Source organism: Pteropus alecto, unplaced genomic scaffold (genome assembly GCF_000325575.1).
Source record: "Pteropus alecto unplaced genomic scaffold, ASM32557v1 scaffold50, whole genome shotgun sequence".
Lineage (NCBI taxonomy): Eukaryota > Metazoa > Chordata > Mammalia > Chiroptera > Pteropodidae > Pteropus > Pteropus alecto.
In genome coordinates, this window is record NW_006431918.1 from 16,727,660 (window position 1) to 16,734,716 (window position 7,057).

The window sequence follows — 7,057 nt, forward strand, 5'->3', positions numbered from 1 at the left end:
TATATATATGTATAATCCACAGAATGTTTGCTACATATCTGGTTTAACATAAGTTTTTCTGTATCTTCTTTAAGACAACAAGGAATGGAACTCAGCGAGAACTCATGCTTATAACAGGAATCTGGGTCCAGTTGCCATTTCTATGAATCCCAAGTATCTGTACTCACAATAGTAGGTAATAATAAAAACCTACTGCCTACTTTGTTTTTTTCATCTAAACCACAAAAATATTATATTGCTGCAGTTACAGACGGTACTTCAGGTTATAGCTAAATGTCTCTATGTGTTTCTAGCACTGCATTAAAACAAGTTAAGCAGACTCAGAGGATTTCAGTGACTGTTGGTTAAATCTTTGTGTTTCTTTTTGCTTTGGTCTTCACTGTAGAACATCGGTCCTAATATGAACCTCCTCTGCCTTTCAGATATGTAGGCTCAGGCTCTTTTGGCTTAGATGTCCTGGCACATACTTCTAATTAACTAAATAAAAGGGGCCTAGTAAATATTTGTCCCATCTGAGATTAGAGTAAGATGGAGTACAGGGTTGATGGCTGTGGTGAGCAAAGAATTTCAATCAAATTCCTCTCTAATAGCATTTAGGATAGGATTAACATCTATTTATGGGCCAAGTTTTTATATTAGGAAACTGAAAGTAGTTACTTTTTTACGTTTTAAGAGTCATAGTTTCACTTAAAGTTTCTCAAACTTCATTTGTAATGTTCTTTATTATAATGGTAACATTAAATCAATAATTATCAAAGAGCTTGTGAAATAGACATCATTTAATTATGTTAATAAGGTTGCAGACTACAAAATTCCAAATTGACTTATGCATGTTTTTTCTGTTAAAATACCTTATTTTTTTCTCTTCGACATTTATTTAACTTTGCTATGTACAAAGTACTATTCTAAACACTCATTTAAATCTCACAACTCCTTAAATAGACTCTATCATTATTTCTGTGTTACTGGCAGAAAACTGAGGCACAAGAACATTAAACGATCTGCCAAGATCACCTGGCCTGGCATTAGAGACCTAGGCTTCTAACCTAGGTCATCCAGCTCACCCTTATCACTCAACCTACACATATCCTTTCTATACTGTCTCTTTAAGTGACCACTAAGTAAGGAGTAACTCTCAAAAGAAGATAGCCTTTATTCCTTTATTTTTTGTTGTGAGGAAATCTTGCTTCTCTTCACAGGAAACAAAAAACTACAGGAGAAATTTATTACCACAAAAGACATCCCAAAACAGGTTGAAAAGACACTTCAGAAGCCACTTTATCTTAGTCCTGCCCACTAAAGTCTTATAGGCTGTAATTTCTGAACCTTGGTATCCCTGTCCCCAGTCTTTCATAAAACCAGGATTTGTGACAGTGACTTAGAGCAGCCATTCCCAACTAAGGTCATTTTTTTGTCTTCTCTACCCTCTGAGGCTATTTGGCAATATCCAGAAAGCTTTTGATTGTCACACCTGAGTGCCTCTACTAGGTAGAGGCCAGAGATGCTGCTTAACATCAAACAATGCGCAGAATAGTTCTCCAAAACAAAGAAGTATTCAGTCTAAAATGTCAACAGTGCCACAAATATTCATGGCAGTGGCAGAGTCTATTTTTAGTGTTATGGCTTCTCTGGATTGAATGTAGTGCACAGTACTAACGAAGTATATCTTATCTGTTCTTCATTCTTCCAGCCATCTCATGTACTTTTATGATGAGTGACATAACTTTGGGGCCTAAAGAACTTTGAAAACTCCTCAGGAAAAAAATCCTGCTGTTATTGTCACATTATTATTGATTTATCTAAGAAGGAATATTTTGACAAGGAGAGGCTGTCAAATTAAGAGAAAAACAAATTCCATTTGCCACTTGTCAAAAAAAAAAATGCACAGAGATTTAGAAGCCGTCAAAGATGTAGAATTGTCACTTTCACCTAGCAGATCCTAAAGGCGGGAAAAAAAGAGTTACAGGAAATGTGTTTGACTCACACTGTGATACTGAAAGTTACTGACAGGGAAGGTATGAAAACAAACTATAACCATCTACTCAAAGAAGGTCACAAAAAGAATTTTGTCTTTGCAGAAACAAGACTATTGTATTAAAAAAAGCAATTCTTTCTGTAAAATATAACAGATAGAAATATCCTTGATGACAAAAATATTTTTTAGGGATTTCCCATTTTTTGTACTATTTTCAAGTATAAAAAGAGTCAGAGAAATGGAAGTAAATCAAAACGATTTCTGTGAAATGCTATAAATCATAAATAAAATGCTGCTACTAAAACATCAGCTGTGTAATAGGTGATTTGCATCATTTTTCTGTACTGAAACTACCTAACGTCTAATATGCTCACCAATTCACATTTTTGTACAAAGGCATGACTTCTCTAGGGCTGGAGTTACAAATAAAGAAAACTGACACACACAAGAGAAGCCACATTTATTACCTCCTTAGTTTTATGATCTGGCCAATGGTAGTACCAGTACCATTCTCAAAACACAACTCTAAATTCTGCCTTCCATGTAATGTGCTAACTTCAAAAAAAAAAAGGAAGGTAGAAATTTCTGGGCTAGTGAATCAAGGGTCAATGTGACAATGAAAATTACATACAAATATGTACGTGGCAACAGTCGATTTCCTATAATAGAGGTGGAGTATCATCTAAAATATGTTCAATCTAGAATATATAACTTACAGAAGCAACAGTGCTGCCCAGAAATCCTAACCAACATATCACAAGGGCATTTTTCAAACTTCAGAGACAGAAAAAAAATACAAGAAAATGAGTAAAACAGACCATATTGAAGATATAGTCTTTTCCACACACAAGAATAAGAAAAATATATAGTTTTCTACAAAGAGGGATTGCATTACTAAAATTAGCACATGTAAAATGTTCAGAAACATTATCTTCAAAAGGCAAAAATTTTCAGAGCTTGAAGAATAATTCTAGAAAGCCAAAAATGTGCAGAATGAGAAACATAATTGTGATGACTAATTTTATGTGTCAACTTGGCTGGTACCCACATGTTTGGTTAGATCCTTGTCTAGATGTTGCTGTAAAGGTATTTTTTAGATGAGATCGACATTTAAATCAGTAGACTTTGAGTAAAGCATATTATCCTCCGTAATGTGGGTAAGCCTCACCCAATCAGTTGAAGGCCTTGAGAGAAAAAAAAGACTGATTCCCCTCAAGGAAGAGGAAATTCTGCCTACAGTCTGCCTTTGAACTTAAGCTGCAACATCATTTCTACCCTGGGTCTCCAGTTCTAACCAAACTGCCCTGCAAATTTTGACTTGACAGCCTCCACAATCCATGAGACAACTCCCTAAAATAAATCAATCTCTCAATCTTTCTCTCTCTCCATAAACCCTCTATTGATTCTATTTCTCTTGAGAACCCTAACTAAATACAATAATGACCTCACTTTGACATCATTAAAGGAAAAACAAAGAACACAACTCTATCTAAATTAAGAAATTCAAAGCATTTATGGATTATCTATTTGGTTCTTTTTCAAATCTGTTAGGTTTTTTTTTTACAGTTCCCTAAAGATGTTTTCAATCTTGTCTGTTATTTAAACATAATTGTTAATTTTTCTTTCTTTAATAATCACTCAATTTCTAATTATCTAATCAATCTAAAGAATTTGTTCCTGCTTTGTTTTTCTCCTGCAGGTTCTGACACATGATGTGCTTTGTAACTTGTATGGTTAGTCACTATTTACAGTAAGCTATTCATTTTTCATGAAAAATTATTTGTGAGAATTCTTTGAAACTAGGATAAAGTGTTATTCAGAGAGAATTTCTTTTCATTTTTGGCAGGAAATTTTAAACTGTCATATTTCATTGAATATAAAATGTTGCTGATAGTAGAATGTATTTTGATTTTATAGATGTTTAAATGTGGGGGGGGGAATAGCTGCCTCATAGAATCAATGAAATTCAATAAATTTATGGCTTAAAGTTTTATAGACAATAAAAAATATGAGTTTGGCTTCCAAATCCATGCTGGCTTAAAGTTATAACTTCTCAATAAAAATTCCCACCCCCACTCTCAAAGCCAAGGCTAAATTCCTATAGTCCTAAGGAGTGTGAAGAAATTTTCTTTTTCATCCTCAGAAAGAGGGTATATACCATTAGGGTCCCAGTTTTGCAGAGGTCTGCTTTCAGACCCCCCCAATGGAGAGAACTTCTATTTAGAAGACAGCTGGGCTATAATTCGAGATGGGAGGAAGCTCATGAACTTGCCTCCCAACTTCCTAAAAAATGCTTAAGAAATAAATAAATCATTACAGTAAAGAGAACTAGGAGGATCATGAGCAGGCTAGAGATTTTAAAGCATTTTTGGAAGGCAGAGAATAAAAGCAAGGGTGTTTACCGATTTGAAAAACAAAAACAAAGAAAACAGGCATGTTTACCCTTGTGGGCCCCCAAGGGTTCACCTGACAACCCCTGCCCTTTCGGCCAGTTAAAACACATGCATTTCCAGCACCTTGCAAGCCTAAGGCTTCCGCAAAGACCTCAATACCAACGTGCTCACCTTCTTCTTTGCCTTGGGAAGATCCTCTCTGTGGAGCTTGGGAAACAGAAAAGTACACACCATACAACAACTATCACACATATTTCTTCCTGATTTGGCCCCTGACCTGCTGCCTCTCTGCTTCCAGTGGTATATTTTCTATTTTGCTATCCAACAGAATAAGTGAGTGGACTCGCACTGAATAATCACCTTCTACACGGGCATCTTCCTCACCTGTGTGCCACTGGGACAGAAGGGTTTCCTGGACCTTCTCTTCATGGTCAGGTTCCTGGAAAACAAGTGGTTTGTGTGGGTGACACAGATGAACCTGTCCCCAAGCACATTGATCACGATGGGAAAGAAACACTTTACCTGAGACTTAGCTTCTAAAAATAATGATCATAATGTAGTTCTGTCAAACATCAGTGAAAAAGCTAAAATTAGGCTTTTAAAAGTCACTATTAATTAAAATGCTTTAATTAAGATTTAGTATCTCTTTTATGTCATATTATTTCACTTTTAATATTCTTTTTTCTTTTTGATTTTGGCCTGTTTTTTTAAAAGAAGTATAATGAAAAAATAAATTATATTATGTTAAAAGGTAATCACAAAATAACTGAGAATTTCTAATATAAAAATCCATATTAACTTGCTGCTGTTAGAAATCTGAGTATTTCCTTTACATTATACAGGTAGAAGCCAGAGATTATGATTTAATGTACATTGTAAACATATATCATGGTAGTTATGAAAACTCGATCAACAATAATGCCTAAGCTCACAGTTATCAGAAAACTGTTTTCCTAGTGGATCAGCCCTGGGTAACCAAGAGACACTAAGACTATGAATCTAGTTAATAGGTGGGTGGGTGTTAGAAGAGAAAGGGGGTTTCTGAAAAATATTAAGTCTGGATGAGATGTCAAATAATACAGAGAAAGACAGACATGAATGATAGACGTTCATCAGGACAGTAGACATCCAGGAGACTTCAGGACTATAAATCTAGTTTAAAAGTTCAGAAATGGGGGTGGGGGAGGAATTCTTACAGATATCTAAAGTCTAAAGAATAACCCAAGCAGGAAAGAAAGAGTGATAGTGGGTTCCTAATTATTCTCAGTGTTCTGGGACCCAGAAGAATATAAAATCATGAATCAAGGCATGGATTTCTGACATTAAGAAGCTGGCTTTAGAACGCAAGTGAAAATCTGGGCATCTGATGAAAGGGACTGAGGCAAAAAAGAGCATACATATGCTCTGAGGAGAAAAAGAGCACACTTATGCTCTGAGGCAAAAGCTCTTTATTCCCTCCCACAGACAACAAAGGCCAAACCCTGGGTAGACTGACCTCATAGGTAAGGACAGATAGGTCTACCTGACTAGAGTACATAAGCATACAGCCACAAAAACATGAAAATTCTGTCAGCCTATGTTTCTCTTGCATTTAGAGGAGGCATTCATTTCAGATGAAAATCGAAATAAAGTTTTATATTCCTCAAACTGACATATGCATTAGTAGACATTAAAGTAATGTAAATGTTTTAACATATCAGGAAAACAAATAACTTGAGAAAACAGAATATTGAAGATAAAAAGACAAATTCAAACATTTCTTATTTGGGTGATTTTGTAGATTAAATGGATATGGTGAGCTATAAAACTGCTGGAATTTAGCTCCTTAATACTTTTACCAAGAAATGTAGCTTCACTTCTTTCAGCCAAAATGTTTTAAACAAGATTTAGCCTAAGGTAATGACCAACTGACTTCATTATGTAATTTTTTAAACCTAATCTTGCCTAGAAAAATGATAGACTCTCACTCTAACCTCCGATTTACTGGAATTTCTATGTAATGAACACATCTAAGCTGGTAAGATCAAGCATAACAATTTTTATTATCTTACATTCAATGGATTTCTTTGCCAATGCTCTACCTGTGCTATTTGCTGAAAAGCTCTTCCTAAGGCTTAGCCCGCATGTGAAAATCAGGCAGAAGTATCAACTATAGCTCTCTTCATACTTACTGGAATAATGACATGTAGAAGAAGAAAAAGTAGACCATATTTCCTATCTGCTGTCATCAAATTTAAGGGAACCAAAGATATCGATTAACTTGTATTTTAACCCTGGCTGCACACTGGAATCACGTGCCTCATCCAAATTTAAATAATAATTTCAAAGTGTGTTATCAAGACAAGAGAATTTTCCTAAAGTGTCCCAGGTGATTCACCTTTGCTTCCAGTATTGAAATCTCTGGGTTAAGAGGCCATTTTTAGGATTCAGAGTTTGGGATTCAAATCTATATTCATCTTCTTAAAATTTCTTTTACTTTAAGCAAGTCACTTCACCTACCTAAGACTGTTTCTCACCTCTAAAAAGTATCTACCTCTCTGGGTTGATATAGGGGTTAAATGAGATCGTCTATTTAGGTTCTAAAGCCTGAAGCACTGTAGTCTCTCAATAAATGACAGTTGTGTTTTGTTTTTAGATGGAACCTAAAGACTCATATTAATTATAGCATTAGTCTACTTTTTTATGATAC